The 27,605-nt window shown below is 42.7% G+C and overlaps 1 protein-coding gene across 2 annotated transcripts in view; it reads right to left on the reverse strand.

The window, feature by feature from the left end:
* Positions 1 to 26,753, reverse strand: part of LOC145401209 (alpha-ketoglutarate-dependent taurine dioxygenase-like) — a 276,565-nt gene extending 249,812 nt beyond the window's left edge. The window contains exon 1 of one of the 2 annotated variants that reach the window (XM_080273515.1): positions 26,686 to 26,753. The gene's annotated coding sequence lies outside the window, so the exon portion shown is untranslated. Of the gene's footprint in view, positions 1 to 26,259; positions 26,314 to 26,685 lie in introns of those variants that run through there. The other variant, XM_080273516.1, reaches the window with a different exon arrangement.
* Between the last annotated feature and the right edge of the window lie 852 nt (positions 26,754 to 27,605).

Consider the following 27,605-nt stretch of genomic DNA (forward strand, 5'->3'; position numbering starts at 1 on the left):
TTCCGTGAATATCTTACATACGTCTTCCACCCCTTCCATCTGCTCTAGCTCATACCTTCCAAATCTTTCTTCCACTATACTCTTATACTCTGCCATTTTCTCACTACCTTGCAAATTCTCCACTCTTCTCACAGGAGCTGTTTCCTCCTGTCTTCCCCTTCATCTCCTTAACCAATTTCTTTGCAGCTTTATCTTGGCCATCACTAAGTGATGGTCTGAGACTCCATTCCCCCACCCTCTCCACACTCTTGCATCCAACACTTGTCTTCTCATTTGCATATCCACACACACGTACTCTATCATTGCCTTTCGTTCAACAAATTCACAATCCATCCTCCTCATTACTCTCCATGTATACCGGTGGATCATCTTATGCCGAAAGTAGGTGTTGGCTATTGCCAACCCCTTACCAGCACAGATGTCCACCAAAGCACTACCATTCCCATCTACATCAGCTGGCACACCCCACTGATCAACCACTCCTTCAACTCGTACATTCCCAACTTTGCCATTCATGTCTCCAATCAAAAGCACTCTCTCCCTCCCCTCAAATTTGTCCATACATGCTTCTACTCTCGCCCAAGACTCATCTTTCACTCTTGCTGCTCGGTCCTCTGTCGGGGCATACACACATACAATCGCCCACGCTTGTATACCTACTTTCATCCTCACCCATACAATCCTTGCACCCATTGTTCCATACTCTCTTATATTCTCCTTCCACTTCTTGCTTATCATCAAACATACTCCCTCTCTTGCCCTCTCATTCTCATTAACTCCTGCATATATACCTAAACCATATTCCCATTCTCTCACCCTTTCACCTTTCCATTTAGTTTCAGTCAATCCACATATATTCACTTTTGCATGCTCAAGCACCTGAACAATCTCTCTCTCTTTCACTTCATCATTCATTCCTCTCACATTCCATGTTCCCACCCTCAGAATGTCCTTTGTCCGTTCCTTAGTCGTCAATGTATGGTCTATCCTGGTCCGAGGCGCTTTATTCACTTGTTTAGTTAGTTCTTTTTATGGGGTGGGTCAATAAGCCACCACCAACCCTTTTAGTCGCCTCGTATGACAAGCAGGGATACTGAGGGAGTATTCTTGAAACCCCCCTACCCCCAGGGGATCTATTTTCTCCTTCCCTGATATGCATTTATATAACACAATCATGTCACCTCTTTTCCTTCTCTCCTGTAGTGCTGGTAGATTCAGTTTATTTAGACTTTCTTCGTTGCTTAGATCCCTTAAGCTTGGTACCCATCTTGTAGCGGCCCTTTGAACTTTTCAATCTTGTCTATGTGTTTTTTGAGATGAGGACTCCAGACTACTGATGCATACTCCAGGGTTGGTCTAATGAATGATGTTATTATCTTTCTTAGCATGTCTTCATTTATGTATGTAAACGCTATTCTCATATTGGCAAGCAGTGTATACATGTTCCGTACCTTCTCACTGATGTGGTCAGCCGAAGATAGTCTGTTATTGAGAATCACACCTAGGTCCTTCTCTCTTTCTGACATGTGTAGGGTTTTATTTCCTAATGTATAATCCCAATCAGGTCTTTTTCCACTTTTACCAAACTTGATTACATAACACCTGTCCACACTGCATTCCATTTGCCATGTATTGCTCCATTCATGAAGTTTATTTAATTCTTCTTGTAGCTCTTTACAAGAGTCTGTTAGTAATTCTCCTTTGTATTTTTGCATCATCTGCAAACATATTTAGATAGCTATCATTTCCAGCGTTACTGTCTATATCATTTATATACATTAAAAACTGTGGTACTCCACTAGTCACTTCTTTCCATGATGAGTAATTTCCCCTTAGTACTGTTCTCATTTTTCTTTTCATGAGAAAATCTTGCATCCAACAATACAGTTTGCCTCGAATTCCTCCTTGATGGTACAGTTTCCATGAAAGTCTTTGGTGTGGTACTGTGTCAATGGAACAGTTTCCATAAAAGTCTTTGGTGTGGTACTGTGTCAAATGCTCTCTTGAAATCTAAATAGATACTGTCCACCCATCCTTTTCTTTCCTGTAATGTGTCTGTTACTCTGTCATAGTACTGTAGCTCAACAGATTAGTTTTTGTTTTCGTTTTCGTTTTTAAAGGCTCCAACATGCTTGCATGTGTCGGCCTTGGTCACCTAATGGCGGCTCTCCACGCTGCACGATCCATTGCAGCCTCACTGTTCAGTCCCTTATCCCTAAGGTCACACTTAATGACCTCGTCCCATGTCTTTCTCGGTCTACCCCTCATAACCCCACCCCCAATATTAACACTTCTCACCTTCCTCACCCAATTATCATCCCCCATCCTCTCCACATGTCCAAACCACCTCAATCTACCTCTCCTCATCACAACACCAATACACTCCAGTCCCATCCTACCTCTCAACTCTTCCATTGTAAACCCAGCCCCTCCAGGCCTTGGACGTAGGGACGCACTGCACATCCACCTAATCATTGTCATTTCTGTACATCTGAGCCGGCGAATATCTTCCTCCTTCACTGCCCAGGTCTCACTGCCATACAGCATTACACTCCTAACACATGCTGCATACAAAGATCCCTTAGCACGTAGGGAGAGCTCTCTCAATGTCAGGAGAGCCAAGAGCTCCCTGAACTTCTTCCAGCCACTTCTCACCCTAGCCACAGAGCTAGCTCCAGCCCCACCTCCAGCACACACCATGTCTCCCAAATAACAAAACTCTTCCACACACTCAAGAGATTCACCAGCAAGTTCAATCCTTTCACGTCTGACAATCTCCACCTGCTCACCCCGGCACGCCGCACACATAAAATCAGCATTATCTCGCAGTCTACCTCTGATACCACTACATCTCTTATGCACCCATTTATCACACACACCGCACAAGATGGAATTACTTCCCACACCCTTGTGGCAAACTGCACATGGCCACTCTCCCTCGTCAGTACCGCCACCAACCCTAGATATCATCACTTTTGTTTTATCTGCATTTACCCTTAAACCCTTTTGCCCCATACCATCTCTCCACTTCCTAAACCTTTCCTCCGCCTCCCTTTCATTCTCTGCAATCAACACCAAATCATCAGCATACAACAACACCCACAGGAGTCCATTTCTAAAGTCATGTGAAAGGGCTTCAAGTACCATGATAAACAACATGGGACTCAAGACTGACCCCTGATGCACACCAACATTCATGGAAAACTCATCACTCAAATCTCCATTCACTCTCACCTGGGTGTGAGCACCCACATACATGGCCATAACCACCCTAACCAGCCACTCCTCCAAGCCAAGCTTTCTCATTGCCCACTTCACCACCTCTCTAGGGACTCTGTCAAAGGCCTTTTCCAAATCAACAAAAACAAAATAAAGATCCCTTCTCCTACCAATATATTTTTCCTGAAGCTGTCGAACAATGAATATGGCATCAGTGGTCCCCCTACCTGGCATGAACTCAAACTGCATCTCATAAATATTCACTCTTTCTCTAATCATACCTTCTAAAACTCTCTCCATTACCTTCATTATCTGATCTAAAAGCTTTATACCTCTATAATTTCCTCTTTCCAGGGCATCACCCTTCCCTTTATACACATTTACAATTACACTCTTCAGCCAATCATCTGGGACAACACACTCATAAACAATCCTATTTATCAGGTCAGTGACTAAACTCACCCCTATATCGCCTCAGGCCTTCAACATTTCGGCAGTCAACCCCGACACACCTGCTGCCTTCCCCACCCTCATCCTGCCTATTGCCTCACTCACAGTAGCAGTATCCATCAAAGGCCAAGGGCCAGACACTGGATCTGCTGGCTCCAAACCTTCCCTGTCCCAGTCAAACTCCTCATTCAACAACTGGTTATAATGCTCTCTCCATGCATCTTTAATATCCTCACTGTTCACTACTACCCTTCCTTCATCATTCTTCACACACTGCTCACCTATGATATCCCGATTATCCCTCTTCACCTGACCTGCCACCCTAAATATATTTTTCCTTTCCCCATGATTTAGGTTATCAAATAATTGTCTCTGTGACTCAGACTTTTCCCTGTATACCTCTCTTCTAGCCCTACACTTGGCAGCCAAATATTCCTCTTTGCTACCACCCTTCTTCCATTCCCGGAAAAGCCTTCTTTTCTCCTTAATTGCAGCTTCTACACCCTCATCCCACCACCAAGTTACTTTATGTCTTCGTGGTCCTCTTGTCCAGCCGCATTTTACATCAGTAACTCTCAAGAATTTGTTCTTGAGGGCTCTGTACTGTTCATTAACGCCTCTTTCTACAGCTCCCTGTTCAGCTACCATTCTCCTCAACTCGCTATAGAAGGCATCCCTTACTACTTGGTTTTTCAGCTTCCATATTTTCCTCCTAGGTACATAAGTCCTCTTTTTCATCACTTGTTCTTGCACCATATCACAAATCAATAGTTTGTGCTGTTGCACACACTCCTCACTTCCTATAACTTTAACATCCCTCACTAACCTCACTCAGGAGTGAATATCTGGCCACCTGAACAAGGATCTAGCAATTTTCATCTTATGGGATCCGGAGGGTAAGAACTATTGATATTCACGATTTCAGACCCATGGGAATGTACACATTCCTTAAAGCTTTCCCTCTCAATGCCAGTACGGTAAACTCTCAATTACTTGGCATACTTCAGCCAAGCCCTACGTCGGTTAAAGCAAAATGCCGGATATTGCTTAGTACCCCCCAGCTCAATATCTGGAATCGTGCCGGATTGTCCATCTTGAACCATTATTCTAAAAACTTTTCTATGAGCAAACCATGAAAATTAAGTATAATATACAATAAAGTAATGATACAATACTGTACAGTAATACAGTACAGCCCCAGTTGGCTACTGTTTATGAGCCGGTTGATACACCTCACACTGGATATTGGGCAGAACTGCCAGTTAGGTCCCGTTTCGGCACCGAATAGTGCATAATTTTGCCAGATATTGCTTTAATAGACCCAAGCCAGCAGCGCCGGATATTGCATTGGGCCAGATATTGCGACAACAGATAACTGAGGGTTTACTGGTTTACTATACTGTATTTGTATTAAGATCGTCCAAGACCAACAGTGAATCCCACAAGGGGCATTGCTCCACAACTGAGTTTGCTTGAAGTAAAACTGCTCTTTCTTCTCAAGATCACTCACCTCAGAAGTATCATACACTTCAATAAGAGGATGAATCCCGAGGTGTGCTACAATATAATATGCTCATCAAACAGAGCAAACCTGTTAACCGAAGTGGCAAAGCAAATGTAATCTGGCACAACAACACCCACAAGATGGGCAACACTATTGTAATGACCAGCAGTACAGTCAAGTCGCATATAACGCATGTTTCTAAGCCACGGTTTTGTAATCTAATGGTCCCGCTAAGAATTGAAAGTAACATTAACCACAGTTATAGGTTTAAAGCGCAGTATTTCGGCACCAAAGTGACGAATTTCTGGTGAGATTTCCATGGCATCCGTCAGTTCAGCAAACCGTGGCCATCAGCCATTCACAGGCAAGCATGACAAGCAATGACAAGTCAATCATAACCTTTCCCTGGTGGCAAGTGTGTGAACTGCTTCCCTCCATTCAGTCCATTGTTTATTCTAGCACCACTACATTCACTTCAGGCTGAGAGGCATTAATTTACCTCTAGTCTCAGAGCCCCCACCCCCATCCCTTCCACTTAAGCATTGTCGTTGGTCGTAGTCAGATAAGACCTTTTAATATTGTTTATTTCATATTTAATATTCTTTATTCCCAGTAATACATGCACTGAATAATTATTTGAGTGTGTGCAAGTGTTTGCTGGTTACTAATTGGGTATAGGTAGGGTGATATGTGGCAACTTGGCCAAAAGGCCAGAACCATGGAATTTCTAAAGCATGGCAGTGGTCCACAACCCAACTGCGCGAATTAGACGACTTGACTGTATGTGTCTCAACTACTATTTATTTCACCATGGCCAGGCCACCTCATCCTGTAGAATGCAGCTATGCCAACCCACAGTCATGCAAACATCAATGAAGAACAGTACTGTATCTCAGAATGACAGCTGACTGAAACTATAATGATACTGCTAAGATATGATCTTCAGATGCATTCAACCCAAGAACTGTGAGTTATATTTCAAAATGCCCTGTGAACAGCTGATACTTATATCACTGAAGGTGAGTATAAATTATATTTATTGTCCTTTGTTTTGGGCAAACTGGGGTCAGCTGTTCATTTGTAAGTTAAACGGAAGCATCTAATTTACCTTACCATACAAAAACATACCTTCTTTCATCTCATAACTCTAAAAATAGTTTACAAGAAAATGGCAATGTCAATGTTTTTGGCTTAGTGACATGGTTGGTGCCATGACACCACAACTTTAAATATCTGTAGTGCCTCAACTATAGCACATCATTTCCGAAAACTTTTGGACGATATGCTCGATCACATTCCCTATCAAACGTACGACCAGAACTGAAATGCTAGAAACTTTGAAAGTCAATGTTTTTTTGTGCACCACAGAGGTCCCTTCAAACCCTAATGGCACAGTTGACAGTTAATGTCCAAAACCAAAGAGTAATCCCTAGAAAACTGAGGATGTGAAGTTTTGAAATCCTTTTAAACCAATATGGAAAATGAGAGCCTGCCATCTTGCTAACATTCTGCTAACAGTTAAAGACAAATAGTCTAGAGAGTTCCCTCATTGATGGTGCAAAGTTTATGATGAGGATTAAATTTTATCAGTGCAATTTATCTGACACTCATACTGTGTGGAAATATGTGCAGCATAAGTTAACCCATTCCGTGCTGTGTCCGTATATATACAGACAAACCAAGAGTGTCAAAACTGCCGAGTTCGTATGTACAGTATATATACAGACAAATGAATAGTACACTAACTGCCAAGTCCACATATATACAGACAAATGTATAGTACACTAAACTGCCGAGTCCATATGAGGCGTCTAGAACCAAAGGGGCATCGGCGCCAAAATGTACTTTTGAGTTGTGACGCTTTAAAGTTGTATTTATGGCAACGTCATAACCAGAAGGCAATAAACAAACCTTTTATACATCAAAATGATCATCAGCGCCTATGCTCTACATGTAAAGCCAAAAAAACAAAACAATAATAACCGTAACCACAAAATAGGCAGTAAACCAAACCCCCAATTTATAAGTGGGCATAATAACATATTGTAGGGATTTAAAAACATAGCAGAAAAAACATCAACGAATGTATTAATGTACAAAACTTTATTAACTGAAGATTCCAGTTCACTTAATATTAATAAACGAATAATTATTACTGTAATTTCACGTTTTTGACAACTAAAACTGAAATCAATGCAGTTATTATTTTTCCTCTACCATAATAGATTGAAATAACAACACTATAAAAAAAAAAAAGTTGTGTAGTGCTTGAGTAAATTGAGAAGGGGTAGTGGGGGGTTAAATGGTGGGGTCGTCGTCTAGGAGAACGACATCCAACTCTGCCTCCTCGGTGCCACGCCCCTTACTGCTGTCTCCCCTCACCACTCTCTTTTCCTCTTCCTTTCTACCTTTTTCCACTTCTCCACACTTCTGACACTTACGAGAGGTTATAGGCACCACCTCCTCACTGTAACTATGTGATGAACTCATCTTGATACCCCCCCCTTCAACCCCAATAACAACAGCTCATCTTGTCACCAATAATCCACGATAAATGGGGTAAAAATCCAATACGTAATAATTATACACCTCAGTGAACACGGGAAGGAATCCTCACCGTCACACCGGGCGGGCCACACGCTTGCTGATTGGCTGCTCTGGGGGAGTGGCAGAGAGTGAGAATGCTGATTGGTTTGGGCTGTGTGGCTTAGATGCCTGCCTGCTCTGATTTGTTCGCCCGGCAGCATGGACAAGCCCACGTGACTTTGAGCCTCTCTACCACTGTCCAGAAGGCCGAATCTTGTATGGCAACCAGTGCCGTCACTGAGAAGAGGGTTAAGCCTGTTGTCTCCCATACCTAACTCAAAACCAGTATATTGGTGGGGGTGCCCCTTTGGCTCTAGACGCCTCATATATACTGTATACGGACTCAGTTTTCCGCATAATTATTTGAGTCAGCCCTAGTTGCTCGACAGAAAATGGAAAGACAGACACCCTTCCTTCTCTCCCATGGGTGGGAGGGGGTAAGGGCCTCCTTCCCAGTGCCATCAGTGCCTATTCATGGAAAAAAAAAAAAGGTAAAAAATGTTCGGCACTCTAGGTAACTTTGACGTCAAGACCCTCGGCAATCTAGCGTCAAAAGCCGACAAAGACTCCGGCACTGAACGGGTTAAGACCGAGGAATTATGTTTTCACAGTTGTCCGTCCAGTTAGGCTTAGTTTTCATGCAAAACTGATAAGGATCTATGATAAACTAAAAATTACATATTTCCAAAACTTATAAAACCTATTATTGTACTGTACAAAATATGAATAAAAAGGTTACATCTTTAAAAAAGAAAAATTCTATCTTTCTATCTATTGCCAGACACCATAATCTCATAATTGGTGGCCACAAACAAATCACCTCCATGTCTCCCTGTCCCTCATCATTTTGCTGCCCTCCCCCCAGCTCACACTTCCCTCCCTTATATACCTATCCACTCCATCCTTCCATCTCATTCTCGACCTCCCCCCTCCTCTCCTCCCGACCACCTCACTCACATACACTCTCCTCAGTAGTCTCTCACTCTCCATCCTCTCCACATGGCCAAACCACTTCAGTTTATTTCTCTAAACACATCCACACCACAAAATTCCTTCAATTTCTCATTTGTCAGTCTGTCTCTCCATGTAACTCCACATGCTCCTCTCAAAGCAACTCATTTCTACTCCTCATTCTTGACTTGTGTCTTTCCAACAAGGTCCAAGCTTCGTTTCCACACATAAGAGCTGGTATCACAATACTATCATGCAGTGACTTTCTTACTTTCATGCTCACTTCCTTTTCAAAGAACCAGCAACCAACCAAAGAACCAAGAACCAACAACAGGGGAAATAAAAAGTACAATACTGTATTACAGTAGAAGGAGATCCACAAGTTTTTCACCTCAACTATAAGAATAAGAAGAAGAAAAAAAAAACAGAGTACCGGGTAGTAGTACTGATTGATACACTAATGTCTTGAGTACGATACCACAACTACCTGTTACTGCCAGGTACAGTATGATAACTGCATGACAGTGCTAGAAACATTATTAAGTCCAGTTGGCCAAATTCACCCTTTTTCTCATATACAGTATCTACTAAGTAGAAGTTGTAACCACAGGTTTATCTGCTGTGACAGAAATAGCGACAACGGTAATGACAAAAACAGCAACAATGGTGGTGATGATGAAACGTACCCGGCACACGGTGTGCCTGACTCACCCACAGCCGGACCACAACTAACTACACCACAACCATAACAACCAGAAAATGGAACCTATTGTGTCGTCCCAGCTTCAACACAGGATGAAGGATATTGGAAAACACTCAAAGACAAGTACAGGTATCGTACTTACGACACCTTGAACAATTACAGGACGCCGCAGAACAGTGAATAATGAAAAAAGAAAACGTGAAGAGCGAAGGATGAAGAGTGAAAAGGGAGAAGGGTCAAGGGAAACAGTTACACTTATTAGAATTTGTGTGTGTCATGAGTGAGAACCAGATAAGGAATGGAAAAGCCGAAGTTAATCATTTCATACTGTTGCACTTACTAGAGTTTGTATGTGTATTTTACTGGGGAGAGCCAGAAGGGTGCAGCAGGATTAAGGGGTAACCATGTTTGGTGTGAATCAGTTAAAAAAGGGACACTTCTGTATCTCAAAAAGTTGCAGACCAAACCCGACTGAGGACGCTGAGAGAAGTGAATGAAGGATATGAATAATACAAGCCTATTCCCCCCTGTCCTTTGTCAATGCAAAAAATACAATTAAAATTGGTAACTGGAATGTGAGAACGCTAAATCATGACGGTAAAATCGATGAGTTAGTGAAGGTTTTTCAAAATTACGGACTTGATATTTGTGCTCTGACAGAAACTAGATTAACTGGAGTCGATAAGTTGGATTTGGAGGATGGTATACGTTTATTGATATCTGGTCGACAGGACGGAATGCATTATCAGGGAGTAGGATTGTTGCTGGGTTGTAAGGCAAATAAGGCTTTATGTGAGTGGGATCCTATAGATGAGCGATTGTTATACGCACAGTTTAAATCAAATCATGGCAACATCAGTCTGTTTGTGTGTTATGCACCTACTAATGATGCACTCGATGAAAGGAAAGACACATTTTATGAAAAGTTGCAAGAAGGAGTAGGAAGGGTACCTAGACATGATGTTTTGATCTGCGTTGGAGACTTTAATGCAGTAATGGGCTGTTCAAATGAGGGATTTGAGGCATGTATGGGTAAGATGGGAGTTGGTAGTAGGATGAGTGAAAACGGAGTGAGGTTTGGAAGCTTCTCTCTAGCAAATGACTTAGTCATCGGGGGCACACTCTTTCAGCATTGCAATATACACAAGACAACATGGGTGTCGCCGTGTGGAAAATATAAAAATCAGATTGATCACATCGCTATCAGTAGGAGGCATAGAAGTTCTCTGCTAGATGTTCATGTTAAACGGTGAGCGGATATTGGTAGTGACCATCAACTCAGCATTGCAAAAATAAGGTTTAAACTTAAAAATCAGAAGAAGGAAAAATCTGGTGTTGGTAGATACGATATTGTTAAGCTTAGAAGGGAAGGAGAAGAAAAGGAGGAATTCAGATTAGAATGCAGAAATAGGTTTTTGGTGTTGGAAACGTTGGAAGAGGGGGAGAGAAGTGTAGATGAGATGTGGGAGGATGTGAACAAAGTTTTGCATGAGACTGCTGAATGTACGATTGGAAGGAGACATAGCTTCAGGAGAAAGAAATGGATATCAGAGGAAACGTGGGATATGATAAAAAAGAGAGGTGAGGCTAAATTGAGGAGTGAGTTGCAATGCGTTGATGAACGAGAGATTGAATTAGCAAGAGCTGCGTACTGGAGTTTGAATTCAGAAGTAAGAAGGTTAGCTAGGAGAGATAAAAGAAGATGTGTGGATGAAAAGGTTGCAGAGACTGAAATCTTAATAAACAAAAATGATGGACAGAGTCAAAGAATAGCATATGAATCGATTAGAGAACTGAGTGGTAATGCAGGTAAACGCAAGGAAATACCAGTTAGAGACAGGGAAGGAAATTTATTGACCAAAGATGGAGATATTAAAAATAGATGGAAAGAGCATTTTGAGACAGTTCTTAATAGACCAATACCACCAGAAGAGGATATACCGTCTGCTCAGGAAGATTTAAATATAGAAACAGGAGAGTTGAGGCTAGCAGAAGTGGAGAAAGCAGTAAAACAGTTAAAGAATAATAAGGCACCAGGGGAGGATGGTTTATTTCCGGAAATGTTTAAAGTGGAGGGGGATAGATTAATAATGATCTTGACCAAGCTATTCAATAAGATATGGGTGACGGGGTTACTACCATCAGTTTGGAAGAATGGTGTAATTGTTAAAGTTCCGAAGAAGGGAGACCTGAGTGAATGTGGTAATTGGAGGGGAATCTCTTTGTCACCGATAGCTTTGAAAGTTTTCAGTAGAGTGTTGTTAAATAGGTTGGAGCCGGTGGTTGAGGGTATTCTGAGGGATGAACAGGCTGGTTTTAGAAAGGGACGTGGTTGCAATGATCAGATCTTTATAGTTAGGCATTTGATGCAGCAAGTTAATGAAATGAGAGTACCGTTAAGTCTTTGTTTTGTTGATTTTGAAAAGGCTTTTGATAGTGTTTCGAGAGACTATGGGGAAGATCATGAGACATTATGGAATACCAGAGGAGTTTGTGAGGGTCATTATGAACATGCATGAGGACACATTTTGTAAAGTGATGGTTGATGGTTGTCTTAGTGATTCGTTTGAAGTCAAGTCCGGAGTAATTCAAGGTGGTGTTCTATCGCCTTTACTATTTATATTGGTCATTGATTACATTATGAAACGCGTTGGAACAGAAACCGGTGCAGGTATACTTTGGGGAGAGAACAGGAAACTTTTGGATTTAGATTATGCAGATGATATAGTTTTGATTTGTGATGGGCCAGAAGAGATGCAGAGAGTGTTGGACTGTTTGGTGAGTGAAGGTCGCAAGGTGGGTTTGGTTATTAATTGTGGAAAAACTGAAATAATCAATATGAATATGGAAAATGCGCAGGAATGTGTAATTGAAGGTATGGTTGTAAAGCAAGTTGATAGGTTTAAATATTTAGGTACTTATTTAGCCAAGGATGGTTCTTTGAACTTTGAATTCCAGGAAAGGTTAAAGAAGGCTAATCAGGCAATGGGAATGCTTAAAAATATTTGGAATGATAACAATTTCTCTGTGCACACAAAAATCAAAATTTATAAGGTAATGGTTAGGAGTATCTTAATTTATGGACACGAGTCTTGGTACAGCACAGTGACTATGGAAAATAAATTCTGGGTGTTTGAAAACAAAGCACTTAGAAGAATATTAGGAGTTAAGTGGTGGGAAAGGATACCAAATAGTAGAATTAGAGAAATAACGGGAGTGCAGCCGATCGATGAATATGTTAGATTCTCACGATGGAAGTGGCTAGGACATGTGTATAGGAGACAGGGAATAGTACGAGGTACACCAGGGTGGGTGGCACTTGGTAGGAGAGGTAGAGGAAGGCCAAAAGAGACGTGGGTGAGGACAATGAGACGGGAAGCTGGAGATGAGTGTTGGGGAGATCTTGAGGAGTTAGCACAAGATAGGATGTGGTGGTGTGAGTTCATCAAGGCCCTATGCATCCCCGAGGGTGCCACAGGAAATGACTGATTGATTGATTGATTCCCCCCTGTACTTGTACTTATTCCTAATATACAGTTCCTAACTGTACCTAATAATCTACACTAACCTAATGTCTATCTATCTATCTATCTATCTATAGCCCGACGCCCTAATCCCGCAAAGGGTGGCCGCAGACAAAACGCCTCCAAGTCACTCTGTCACCCACCATTTGACTACCCTCCCCCCAACTCACCCCCCCCTCCCTCATATACCTCTCAACTCCATCCCTCCACCTCAACCTCGGTCTACCCCTCCCTCTCCCTCCCTCCACCTCACCTACATACACCCTCTTAGTCAGCCTTTCATTCTCCATTCTCTCCAAATGTCCAAACCACCTCAGTGTATTTCTCCTAATCTTCTCAACCACATCCACATCTACCCCACAACGTTCCTTCACTTCTTCATTCGTCAACCTGTCCCTCCATGTCACTCCACATGCTCCTCTCAAGTAACTCATTTCCACTGCTCTCACTCTTGACTTGTTCCCCTCTTGCAAGGTCCACGCCTCGCTTCCATACGTCAGGGTAGGGATCACAATACCATCATGCAGTGACTTCTTAACTTCCATACTCACCTCCCTATTTCTCATCACTGCTTTCAGTGTACCAACAACCTTCCTTCCCTGCTGTACCCTTTCACGTACTTCATCCCCCAAAGTTCCATCCTTACTCATCACAATACCCAAGTACTTGAATGCACTCACATTCTCCATATCCTCACCATCCAACCTCACTGCACACTCTGTGACTTCATTCCTCTCAAACACCATAACTTTACTTTTGTTTACATTAACTTTCAGCTTCCTCCTCCTACACACTGTCCCAAATTCATTCACCAAACCTTGCAACTCCCATTCATCTTCACTCAACAATACTGTATCATCAACAAACAGCAACACAGGAAGCTTCCAAATCTCACCCTCATTCATTAGGGCCAGCCCCACATCCACTGCCCTACCTTGCACCTCCTTTACAACCCCATCCATATATATATTAAACTGCCATGGAGACATCACACACCCCTGTTTCAGTCCCACATTGAGATCAAAGAACTCACTCAGCTCACCATCCACTCACACCGTAGCCCTAGCTCCCTCATACATACTCTTCACAGCACTCAACAATTTCCCCTCCACTCCATATACTCTTAATACCTTCCACATACCTTGCCTATCTATTCTGTCATAAGCTTTCTCCAAGTCCATGAAGGCAGCATACACTTTCCTTCCCTTCTCTAGATACTTCTCCACTAAACATCTTAGAACAAATATCTGATCTACACACCCTTTTCCCTTCCTAAATCCCCCTTGTTCTTCTCCAACTAGCTCCTCTGTCATATGCCTAACCCTATCAATGAGTATTCTACCATATATTTTACCAGTCACACTAAGAAGGCAAATACCCCTATGGTTACCACATACTTCTCTCTCCCCTTTTCCTTTGTACAGAGGAACAATTATACTTGATTTCCAGTCCTCTGGAACCCTTCCCTCTTCCCAAGCCAATCTACACAACTTCCATATCCACTCCACAACAATCTCACCCCCATACCTAAGCATTTCACCACACACTCCATCAATTCCTGGGGCCTTTCCCAGCTTAATCTTCTTCATCACTTCCACTACTTCCGCCCTACTGATCTCTCCCTCCCTCCTCTCATCTCTTCTTCTCCCAGCCATTCCCCAACCACTTATACTCACACTGCTCTCACTCTCTACATTCAACAAATCCTCAAAGTGCTCCTTCCATCTCCTCACTTTCTCTCTCTTCTCCACCAACAATCTATTATTTCTATCTTTCACTCCCCTATTACTTCCCCTTTCACACTGCCTTACTTTCTTTACCTCCTTCCAAAACAATTTCTTACTCTCCCTCCACTTCACACTCAGATTCCTCCCAAACTCTTCATCCACTTTCTTCTTACTCTCCTTCACCAGTCTCTTAACCTCCCTTCTCCTGCTCACATATACCTCTCTCTTCTCTCTCCCATCTTCTCCCCTACCTCTACTCGCCAACCATTCACCATATGCCTTCTTCTTTTGTTCCACAGCTCGTTTCACTTCATCATTCCACCATGCTGTCCCTTGCACACCCTTGCATCTCCTCCTCACTCCACAAACCGCCTCACACGCTGCGCCTATCTCTTCCGTGAATATCTTACATACGTCTTCCACCCCTTCCATCTGCTCTAGCTCATACCTTCCCAATCTTTCTTCCACTATGCTCTTATACTCTAATGTAATCCAATCTAACCTAGTATTCAGCTGGAAAACAAAACCCACCTTTCAGTACACTGAGTAAGATTCTTCCATTACGCCGTTAACAAACAACTGTAAATACAGCTTAAGAAACGTGAAGATAAAAAGTGGAAAATTTTTCAGCAGGAAAAGGTAAGTTACCACCCTGAATACAGAAACATACAGAAAACAAAAGGGACGAATATAAACTGAACTGTTGTGGGTGACTCTACACTGAGTGACAAGCCAAATGGTTTCCTGTACACCAGGAAACCATTTACTATGCTGGGTGGTAACCATATAACCAAATTTTGGCACCTGGTGGTTTAGTGGGTAATTATAGCGGTCCAATCGGATTGAGCTGATGAAGGTTTATATCCAAGGGGTGGTTGGGGTTGATTGCTCATGTAATGTCACTCAGGGATGAGTGAGGATGGTCACTCTCACCTTAAATGTTGGGACCAACTGCCAAGCCCTGGGCTCCTATGCTCCTCATGGGGCAATGTAGGATTGGATGATAGATAGACAGATAGATAGATAAGGTCCTTCTACTGCTTCAAGTAAAGTACACCTTTACCCATCACAGGTGATCAACATTTGATTTTTGAGCAGAAAATATTGGAAAACTTCTTATTGAGTTAATGGGCATTGTAGTCAGAGGTTTAATTTCCCCTCGCAAGAACCACCTCAGGTTACAGGACCAAAGGTGATTTGCAGGTGTCACAGTTGGCGTAAGCACCCTGACTGCCTCAGCAACTCCAGGGTGTGCCAGAAGGCAGCAACTCGATCTGTAGTGGCCAAACTGCAGCCCCCTAATAACACTGGAAGAGTGAAGGTGGTGATACACATAGAAACCAAACCACCTCCGAGCTTTACTTGCAGGGAGTAAAAGTGGGCACAGTCTAACAGGAAATGAGGATAGTGTCTTCAACATTCTGGCACCAATGACAATGAGGGCTTGGAACTAGGTTTATCCTAAACAAATGGGATGCCAGACCTGTATGACCTATACTCAGATGAACTAATTCAGAATCCAAGGCTCGGGATGTCGAGCGTGCCCATGAATTGGGGTAGAAATCTTGTCTATAATGCCCTAGGGTGGCTGGGAAAGACTTGCTTGGATGGCTGAATTCCAATGGGAGTGACAGGACTGTAGGACAAGATGGGAGGAGCTGCCAAAATCCAATGGGTAAAGTTCTATAGAGGGGGGAAGAATGTGCCATTGTAGCAGCATTGTCAACAACCTCATTAGCTCATATACCCACATGAGAAGGTATACATTGGAAATATATGGAATACCTATTGGAATCCAGGGACAAAAGGATGGACTGAATCTCGAACACCAACTGCCTGTGTGTGGAGAGGGACTGGGAACTTAACAGGGAGAGAGAGGACAGTGAATCAGAGAAAACAAATATTGGCCAGGGGGGAGGGGGGGTAGCATATCCCTACAAAACTGTAAGGGCCATAAAATAGCAAACGACTCAGAGGCCATCACAGAGCGGCTCCCATCTAGTCTCCAGGTTCAACATATGAAAAGGGGTCTCAACAAGCATGGCACCAGAGGACGATGAAGGTGTTAAAGAATGGGAACCATTGGCAAAAACCAGCAGGAATCCTTGATAATGCAGGGAGACAAGTTCTGTAAATGAAGCTGGGGGCAAACAGATCATTATTAGCTTTACAATAGGGAACATGGAGAGTGAGACTAAACATGGAAGGGAAAGGGAACCAAGGGGGAATAGGGGAGACAGGGGAAACTGAGGAAGGTGTAGGAGGAGGAGGAGGAGGAGGGAGGGAGGGAGAGGAAGAAGGAACAAAGGGAATGGACAAGGAAAGGGGGATGGGAAGAAAGAGGCCAGGAGGGAGCAAGGGGATCAACAAAGGATGGGTGAAAAGGATGCGAAGAGGATGGGATGGGGAGGATGACACAATATGACGATAAGTCGTACAGGCATGATGCCTGACTCATGCTGATGGCTAGACGTCAGACTTAACATGTAGGGACACCACCGGAGAGGATCTAAATGCCCCCAAAGCCATCTATACGGCAATGTTCTGGATGACTTCCAACCTACCCAACACTGACGGAGAGGCCAAACCATAAATATCGACAACATACTGAATCTTAATTGAGGTGAAGACACCATAAAACTTCAGTAAAACTTCCTGGGAGGGCCCCCCAGCAATATGGCCAGATGTTCCAAGCATGAGGATCTCAAATACTCAATATGGGATTTCCTCATTAGGACACGTCCATCAAAACAGTGGCCAAAGAAAGTGTGTTGGCATCACAAAGGGGCTGGGCAACCTCCCAGGGGAACATGAGGGAGAGGAAAGGTTATGCTTGAGAGTAAAACACATCAATGAACATTCCTGAACATTGACCTGCAAACCTCACCTGCCAAACCATCAAAGGAGGACATCCACCCCTGCCTGAAAGCAATGTTGAGGCACTAACAATGTGGAAGCAATCGGATCATCTGCATAAGTGAGAAGGGTAGTGGCCAGGGGGCATGGGAGATCTGATAAAAGCATGTTAAATAAAACTGGTCTTAAGACAGACCCCTGAAGAACAATGCACCTAACAAAATGTGGTGCAGACATGGGCCCCTCCCACCAATACAGAAAACTGCCTACCCATCATATAACTGTGCATCCAGGACAAGGGGGAACCCTGGATCCCCTTATATGCCAATTTGTATCAAATAGCCACTTGGGATGCAGGGTCAAAAGCATCTGCAACATACACAAATAGAGCCAGCAGTATTATTTTACAAGTTGCCCATACACAGTTCAGGAATACTACCACCATGGTAGGTGGGGGCGCTCATCAACCACTCACTCGATGCAGTGCTGCTCTCTGGTGTCTGTCCCTTCCTTTTCTCCTTCTTTCTTTCCTTCCTTCCTCTTCTGTTGTTCTTTACTTCATTCTTTCCTTGTTTTTCTGTCTACGGGTGACTTTACACTCCCTCTTCTATCTATCTTTCCTTCTTTCTTTCCTCTTCCTTCTGCCGATGGGTGACTCTACACTGAGTGACAAGCCAAATGGTTTCCTGTACCCCAGGAAACTAGTTACCATGCTGGGTGGCAACCATATAGCCAAATTATAGCAACTGATGGTTTAGTGGGTAATTACGGCACTCCAATCATATTGAGCTGGTGAAGGTTTATATCCAAGGGATGGTTGGGGTTTATTGCTCATGTAATACTACTCAGGGACGAGTGAGGCTGGTCCCTCTCATCTTAAATGTCAGGACCAACTTGCCTAGCCCCGGGCTCCTATGCTCCCCATGAGGCAACGTTGGATTAGATGATGGATGGATGAGTGGATGGATACCACCACCACAAACGCATACCGGTAGTATATTACCAAACAATGCTAATAAACCCCCATAATCCCATTCAGATTTTGATATTTACAGAGATAATGAGTTTAATTATAATTTCCTAAAAACCGTACCCTGGATCTTCGCTCAGCCAGTCCGTGTATAAATGTTTGCACGTGTGTTTCTCTTTCCTTTGACTGCACATGCGTCTGCTAGGTCTGTTTTACCCACTCACTGGCACACTTTATATCACATGATGGTATTCTACCAGTCAATTTGAAGCGCGATCTTTGATTCCTTCTGGGTGGAAAATTCAAATCCTTCTCGCTATGACTTCTGACAATGTAGGACATGCATGATCTGTGAACCAGGTGTAGGCCTAACATTGATTATTTACGTGCTATTAAGTGTTTCCACTAGGAACCAGAGATAGCCGTTGAGTTATTGAGAAAACACGGTGTATTTTTTTCTGGTAGTTTTTGATGAGAATTGAGTGATTTTGACCTTCATTTTTGTCGGAAATGCTTCATTTGGCCACTTTTCCAATCATGAACTGCGACTGGATGAGGAAGTGAAACTGGGCATTTTGGACAGAAAACAAAGGCAAAAATCACTCAAATCGCATAAAAAACCAACAAAAATATATTGCACAACCTGGAACATCGTATCTCTAAGGTAAGCATTCCACTACAGCACATTAGGTTTGGTTAGTTTAGGTCCGTTTGGTTAGGTTAACCGGTTGTGCAGTATACAGTATTTTTCTGGTGGTTTTTCAGTAAATTTTTACAAGTTGCCAATACACCCCCCAGGTTGTGCAGTATATTTTTCTGGGAGTTTTTGATGTTATGAGTGATTTTGACCTTCATTTTTATCGGAAATGCCTCATTTCCACTCTTTTGCAATCATGAACTTTGACTGGATGAGGTGAAATGAAGCATTTTCAATAGAAAACGAAGGCATAAATCACTCAAATCACATCAAAAACCACCAGAAAAATATACTGCACAACTGGTTAACCTAACCAAACAGACCAAATTAAACCTAACCAAACAGACTTAACCTAACCTAACCTAACCAACAGAAAATGACGGCAGAAATTACTCAAATTGCACCAAAAAAAAAAAACACCAAAATACTGCACAACTAGTTAACCTAACCAAACAGACCTAACCCAACCTAACCTAACCAACAGAAAACGAAGGCAAAAATAACTCAAATCGCATGAAAAACTGGTAGTATTTTACAAGTTGCCAGTATGCACTTCAAGAATACTACCACCAAAAATGCATAGTATATTACCTAAGAATGCTAATGAACCCCCATAATCCCAGCACGATACCCTTATTGTGATACGTTTCTTGTAGCCGATGCTCCAGCTGATATAAGGACACGCGTTCCCCAGCCAGGCCAAAAACCACATTGTTCCACCAGGAAGATAGAGTTTGTCTCTGCCCACTGTTGTGTCCTCATGTTCTAGTCACCAATAATGGCGAAGAATAGGCAGCGGGACAATCTCTGGATTTTATTTATAAACTGTCTTCTTGATCCTAGTTCATGACATGCGTGATGCACAAGATCACATGAATCACAGAATAATATATATCACTCTTCCTCTGCTACAAAAAAAACAAAAAAACTGCATACTAAAAAAAAAAAAAAAAATACAGCAGTGTACATAGAAATATATGTAAACATACAGTATATACTATATATCAAAATAATACAGTACCTGCCCTTTATACCTTCCTCTAGCTTGTCATCCTGCTACAGTATACTGTACTTCACTCTAATATGTATATATAATCTTTAAGGGTAACTGGCAGTTTTCTATTTCTTTGAGGATGGCTGTTTTGAGAAAGATCTACCAGTACTGAAATATCTGGGCTGGTCTTACTGTGATTGCTTGAATATGCACTCTGACTCTATGTCTCTTCAGAAACTGGCTGCCCATCATCAGATGAGGATAACCTATTTTTATCACTATTTCCATTCCCCTGTTGTTCAGCTAGTGAAATACATGTACTGTATTTGGTACCTGTATGTGTCGTGTCTCTTGAGTACTTGGTGGTAACACTGAAAAAGAGTCTGCTTCTTCCTGGGCCCATGGTCTGTCTATCTGTATTATCTGGTCAATGTGTCTTTTCCAAATTATGTCAACCACATGAATGAAATACATACAGGGTCCTAAAATTCTACCGACCACTCCCTGTGACCACCCAGCTTTCCTAGATCTATAGACTCTAACCAGAACTAGCTCTTCTACCTCTATCTGCCTTGTTGGTTTACCCTGATCTAGCTCTCTTCCTAATCTTTGTGTCAGGTTGGGTCGTACTGCGTCTAGTCTGGTCCGAAGTGGTCTGCCCATAAGTTCTGGTGGTGTGTGTCGAGTAGCACTGTGTGGTGTTGTACGGTATGTCAGCAAAAATTCACACAGCTTTCTATTCAAGGATATCCTTTGGTCTTTCTTGGCCTTAAGGGCAGTCTTAAATGTGCGTACAAATCTTTCTGCTTCTCCATTACAGCTTGGATGAAAGGGAGCAGAGCGTAGGTGTTTGATGTTGTTCTGACTCATAAACTGTGCAAACTTTGCAGACGAACTGTGGACCATTATCCGATACCAACTCTAAAGGCAAACCTTGCTGAGAAAAGATCTGGCGTAGTATGTTAATGGTGTTCTCTGATGTTGTGAAGCCCATTTTACACACACACAGCCATCTGGAGTATGCATCCACCACTAAGAAGAACACTTCTCCCAAGAATGGACCAGCAAAGTCTACATGAATTCGATGCCATGGTCCTGAAGGCCACTTCCAGGGGTTATCCACTGCCTCTGGCATTCTCGGCTGTAGCTCTTGACAATTTCGACAAACTCTGACTGTTTCTTCTATATCGTGATCTATTTATGGCCACCAGACATGGTTGCGGGCCAAAGCCTTCATGCGTACCATACCTGGATGACTCTTATGAAGTTCTTCCAATAAGTTAGCCCGGAACTTATGAGGAATGACCGTCCGAACACCCCATAACAGACAGCCTTCTTCCACAGTCAGCTCATTTCTTCTTAAATAATACTGCTTGTACTCCTGGGTCCATTCTTGTCCTGATGGCCATCCATCTGTCACCCAACTTTTACTCTGAGGTAACAATGGATCTTGCAGCGTTTCTTTACTGATGGCCTTAACAATAACTGGTAATCCAATGATTTGGCCCTTGTTCAGTTCTATTGCTTCCTGAGTCCAGCACACCTGTCTATCTGATGGTAGATCTTTCCCTTTCAATGGTACCGGTAAGCGAGAGAGAGCATCTGCATTGCGATGTTGGTTGGAGGGATGGCATTTTATGCCGCCAGTTGTACTGCCCGCCTCTGAATATGGGCAGCTGCTATGGCTGGAATGCTCTTCTTTGGACCCAGTAGCAGACTTAGGGGTTTATTGTCAGTGATCAAAGTAAAGTGCCTACCATACAAATACTGATGGAATTTTTGTAGACCAAAAACTATTGCTAGTCCCTCCCTCTCATTCTGTGATTAGTTCTTCTCTGCTTAGGTTAGTGATCTGGAATCATAAGCTACTGGTCATTCTCCTTCTGGTGTATAATAAGATATAACTGCTCCTACTCCTACTGGTGATGCATCTACTGCTAAGGATAATGGTTTTTCAGGGTCATAATGCATAAGAATTTGGAGAGAGGTATGTATTCTCTTAATCCCATTAACTGCTTCTTAACTTTCTAAACTCCACTTCAAAGCAGTCCTCTTTTTCAATAACTGATTTAGAGGATGACATAAGGTGGACATTTGGGGTACATATTTCCTGTAATGGTTGACCAACCCTAAGAATGAATGAATTTCTGCTCTGTTCACTGGGCGAGGTGCACAAGCTACTGCTTCAGTTGCCTGGGAATCCATATGAATCCCTCAGTATCTACCTTGAAACCTAGGTAAGTTATACTGGGTACCATAAACTCACACTTGGGCAGCTGCAACTTAAATCCATAATGTTGCAACATACTCAAGACTGCCTCTAAGTGTGTCAGGTGCTCCTCATGATTCTTATCCGTAATTATTAAATCATCTCAAATAACATCCCACTCTCAATCCTCACAGTACCTTGTCCATGACACTTTGGAACAGAACAAGAGCAGCCGACACCCCATAAGGAAACTTGGAGTAGGAGTACAATCCTAAATGGGTATTAATGGTTACATACTTCCTTGATGAGCAGTGTGGCTTTAGGAGAGGGAGGGGATGCGTTGATCAGGTGTTTGCTGTGAGACAAGTGTGTGAAAAGTATTTAGCGAAAGGCAAGGATGTGTTTTGGGCATTTATGGATTTAGAGAAAGCGTATGATAGAATTGATAGGGAGGCTTTGTGGACTGTTTTAAGATTGTATGGACTTGATGGTAGGTTACTAAAAGGGGTGAAAAGTTTTTATGTAAATAGTAGAGCATGTGTAAGAGTGGGAAATGCTGTGAGTGATTGGTTTCCCGTGAGAGTGGGGCTGCGACAGGGATGTGTGATGTCACCTTGGTTGTTTAATATTTACATGGATGGTGTTGTAAGGGAGGTGAATGCAAGAGTTTTAGGTGGTCTGAGTCTGGTAAATGTTGATGGTGGAGATTGGAATCTGAAGCAGCTGCTGTTTGCAGATGATACTGCACTGGTGACTGATTCAGAGGAGAGATTGAGACAGTTGGTAGAGGAGTTTGGAAAGGTGTGTGAAAGGAGGAATTTGAAAGTAAATGAGAATAAGAGTAAAGTGATGAAGTGTACGAGGTTGATAGATGGTAGGGGGATGAATATAGTTTTGAATGGTGAGTTGCTTGAGGAGGTAGATTGTTTTAAATATCTAGGGTCACATGTTGCTGTGGATGGAAGAATAGATGCAGAAGTGAAGTTTAGAATAAATGAAGTAGGAAAGGTGCTGGGAGGAATGAAAAAAGTGTTTAAATGTCGTTCGCTTAGAATGGATGTAAAGAGAAGGCTGTATGAGGGTGTTGTGGTACCGACTGCATTATATGGGGCTGAAACATGGAATATGGGTGTAGCAGAGAGGAAAAGTTTGAATGTAATGGAGATGAGGTGTCTGAGGAGTATGTGTGGAGTGACGCGTATGGATCGGGTGCGAAATGATGAAGTGCGAAGGAGAACTGGAGTTGTTCAGGAGATGGCTGGTAGAGTTGAGCAGAGGGTGTTGCGATGGTTTGGGCATATGGAGAGAATGGATAATGAGCGATTGGTGAAAAAGATAACTAGATCTGATGTGAGAGGTGTAAGGCTGAGAGGAAGACCACGAATAGGATGGATGGATAGTGTGAAGAGAGCGCTGGATGCGAGAGGGATGTCTGTCGAGCAAGGAAGAGTGACTGTGCGTGACAGAAATAAATGGAGAGAAATTGTGAATAAATAAGTGATGATGCAGCCCTGAGGGGATATTCTCCCGCATTTGGTCTGATCAGCTAGTCAGGTCAGGTGCGGGTAAGGGGATGGGTATGTTATGATGTGGCAGGGGTAAACCAGCTCTGCTGTCGGGCCCTGCTGCGGATGTCACTGATTGCATTGCGCAGTTGACCCTTGTGCGGTGTGGTGCGGTGAGGATCTGTCCGTTCTCCCCTTTGGGGCTAAGATGTGAATGAATGTGTATAAATGGATGAGTAAATGGAGAGTGTGTCGTCCTGTCTCGGCTACCTCCCTTTCCTTGGGGGAAGCAGCCTAGGTATATAGATAGATAGATACTTCCTTGAACTTTGGCCTAATTTAATTTGCTGATATGCTTGTGAGAGAGAGATCTAATTTTGTAAACTTCACTCCACCACTTAACTGCTGCAAAAGCTCCTCCACCTTAGGCATTGGATGCTCTTGGTTAATAATAACCTTACAGTCCCCACAGACCCTAATCTCACCATTAGCCTTACATACCGGTACAATTGGAGCTGCCCAGTCACTATAATCTAATTTCTGTAACACACCCAACTCCTGCAGGTGATGTAATTCCTTAACAACACCTTCCTTTAAATGCATATGGTAGTGGTCTGGGCTTGAAAAACTTGGGCTTTGCATTTTCTTTTATTCTTAATTCAGCTTGAATGCCTTTGGCTTTGCCCAAACCTGCACTAAAAAGTTCTGAAAATTTATCTAGCAGTGACTGTAATGCCTGACTATGAACCGTCTGTACACTGTGAATACTATGCCGATCTATTTTAACCCCTAAAGTCCTAATCACATCAACTGATGTGATTTGAGTTTTATGCCAAAATGCCTAAACGCATCAATTGAGCGGGGCCTATAAAAAACTGCGGTAACTTCCTCTGCACCGAATATGAAGTAAATGGCTTCAGGCCAATGAGAACTCACCCCTGAGTGGTGTGAGGGGGGATCGGACCAACCCAAGCAGTGGGGGGGCACCCCCCCTCTGGGCTGCCTCTATGCCACCCTCTACCTCACTCCCTCCTTGTCCCCCATCACCCTCCCACCCCTCCATGCACCTGTATCTCTCCTCCTACCACCACATTTGTCCCTTCCCATCCACTCTCGCCCCTCCTCCCACTCTGCTAGCCTTGTGTCCCCCCTGAACCCCACCCCATCCCTCCCTCCTTGTCCCTCACTACCCTCCCACCCCCTTCAGACCCCCGAGAGGTATCAGACCACCAAAATGTTACAAAACACACTGATTTGCTTTCTTTTCATGCAAAAAGTTGGTTATTTTTCCAACCCCCATACCTATTGGCCTGTTCCCCACAGCCTACTTTATCTCCCCACACCTACATACACTTGTTTTCATGGCTGGTGTGACAAAACACTTTGAAATGACCTGTTTCAATAAGAAAAATATATAGTTATCAAAATTTTCACATTTTAGAGTATTTTCGAAGGGTAACTATTATAAACCTTTTTTAACTTTAACGGGCGATTGTGCGGTAACCATTTGGCCTATGGGGATATGGATAACGTTGTCAGGTGTGTAAATTCTTCCTCTTTAGCCAGAACACAGTCAATTTGCCCTTGGTGAGAGTCGCCAAAACACCCCCGAATTGCAGGTGTGGGAGGTACCCTGCCTGAAATAAATGCAGTCTTTAGGGGTTAATACTTGATAACCAGTCTCTCCCAAACTATTTAGAACGATTTCCTTTAACAATATATATTTACCTGGGCCAGATATTTCATCTTCACCAGACACTTACCCTGTACTGGTACTGGTTCACCAGTAAAGGTTTTCAACTTTAAATCAGGCTTAGTCATGGGTACTTCAGGAAGCAGTTCACTTTCCTTACTCTGGGACATTAATAACACAGAGGCACCTGTTTCCAGTTCCATAACAACCACTTGACCATTTAACTTGGATTTTCATTTCTTTACTATCTAAAACCTCTCTTACACTATTTACATGAAAAATTTTCTATCTATCTATTGCCAGACGCCACGATCCCGTAATGGGTGGCCATCTAACTTTGAGTTACTTGCTTTATGGGGAGGGGCACTAATCCTCCACCAACCCACTTGCTGACACGTACGGAGCACGTATGGTTTGGTTATTTTAAGTTAATGGCTCAGATACATATACTGCACTTATATCTTCCTCTGTGCCAGTCAGTGTCTTCACTCACATTCATCACTGGTCTGCTATACTGGTGCGACTTCTTACCTAATTCAGTATCAGGCTTTTCTCTTTCCTTGTTTAATTTCTGGCTTGTCTTTGGCTGACCAATTTGTCGCTTGCACATTTTACTCACATGCCCTTTGTAATTACATCTGAAACACAACCTATCTTTTAAAAAAAATTACGTCTTGGCCATGATTCATTCCACTACACCGATAGCAATGCTGTCTGTCTCTAATAGGGTGGTCAAGGACATCTTTTGGCATTTCACTTCATTGACTGATTTACCATGGATCACTTCTACGGTACTCGTGATGCTGATTCATGACTTGAAGCGTGTTGTATGCCTTAATTGAAGTCATGTCTGATTCACTTGGTGCGCAGCTGGATCTTGGGGGCCTATCACAAATATATCCCTCACTGCCTCATCTAAAAAAATCTCCAAACTGGCATTTCTCTGTTAATTTCCTGAGTTCTAATAAGAACTGAGAAACTGATTGCCCACTCTTATGTCTACTGTAAACGAGAACCAACCATCCTACTCATCAATTTTCCTAAGCAATGGAGGAGGGCAAAGGGAAGATATCCCGCACGATGTGAAAGATCCTTACCCAGCTTTGGTTTATAGACTTCCCAAGCTTCCGACGAATCACCCGTCGACCACCTGATATTGGTTTCCAGACCGACCTGACAATTCGCCGTCAGGTATTCCCCGTCAGGACAATTCGCACCCTGGACGATTCCCCGTCATTCTATAAATGTACTTATTATTAATTAATTAATACTTTAATAACCAATTATATATATCCAAGAGGTGTCCGAGATAACGGTTGAATTTTTGACGAGATGGCAGGAAAACAAGGAAGAAGTGACTCTAACAAGAAGGACGATTGCAAGATGTGTAAGAACATGGTGAAAGCTACGGAGAAAGGTCTACAGTGTGATATATGTGACATGGTACCATAGCAGCTGTGAGCAGATCGGTCCAAACTTGTACAAAAAGGCACATATGATATGGATTTGTAATGACTGTAAACCAATAGCTAGGAAGAGACTGAGTGGAGTAGAGGATATATAAGAAAGGAAGATAGATGAACTGAAGGTGGAATTCAAAACTTTTCTAAACAAAAAGATGGAGGAATGGGAAAAATATTTAGATATATTAATGGAAGATTTACTTGAGGAAATTAAAAAGGAAATTAAGAGATGAAGAAGAGGGACAGAAAACTGGAGGGAATAGAGAGAGAGAGAGAGAGCAGGAGTTAATGGATGAGTTCTATGAAGAAATGAAGGAGAGGAGGAAGAATAATATTGTTATATATAATTTAGAGGAATCAGAAAGTGATGACCCAATGGAAAGAATCAGGGAGGATTTCTACAGAAAAAATACAAAGATAAACAAAGGTTCAGAACGTAAAGATTAAAATGCGTGACTTACAACTTAGTGCCCCCGAGATGGAAACAGAAGAGGAATGCCGTGGTGCCCCCGACAACGAGGCAAGTGTTATACAGCCCAGTGTGCCCGGGAACG

The sequence above is a fragment of the Coenobita brevimanus genome, chromosome 55 (genome assembly GCF_032717465.1).
Source record: "Coenobita brevimanus isolate Jiangsu-jjx chromosome 55, ASM3271746v2, whole genome shotgun sequence".
NCBI lineage: Eukaryota > Metazoa > Arthropoda > Malacostraca > Decapoda > Coenobitidae > Coenobita > Coenobita brevimanus.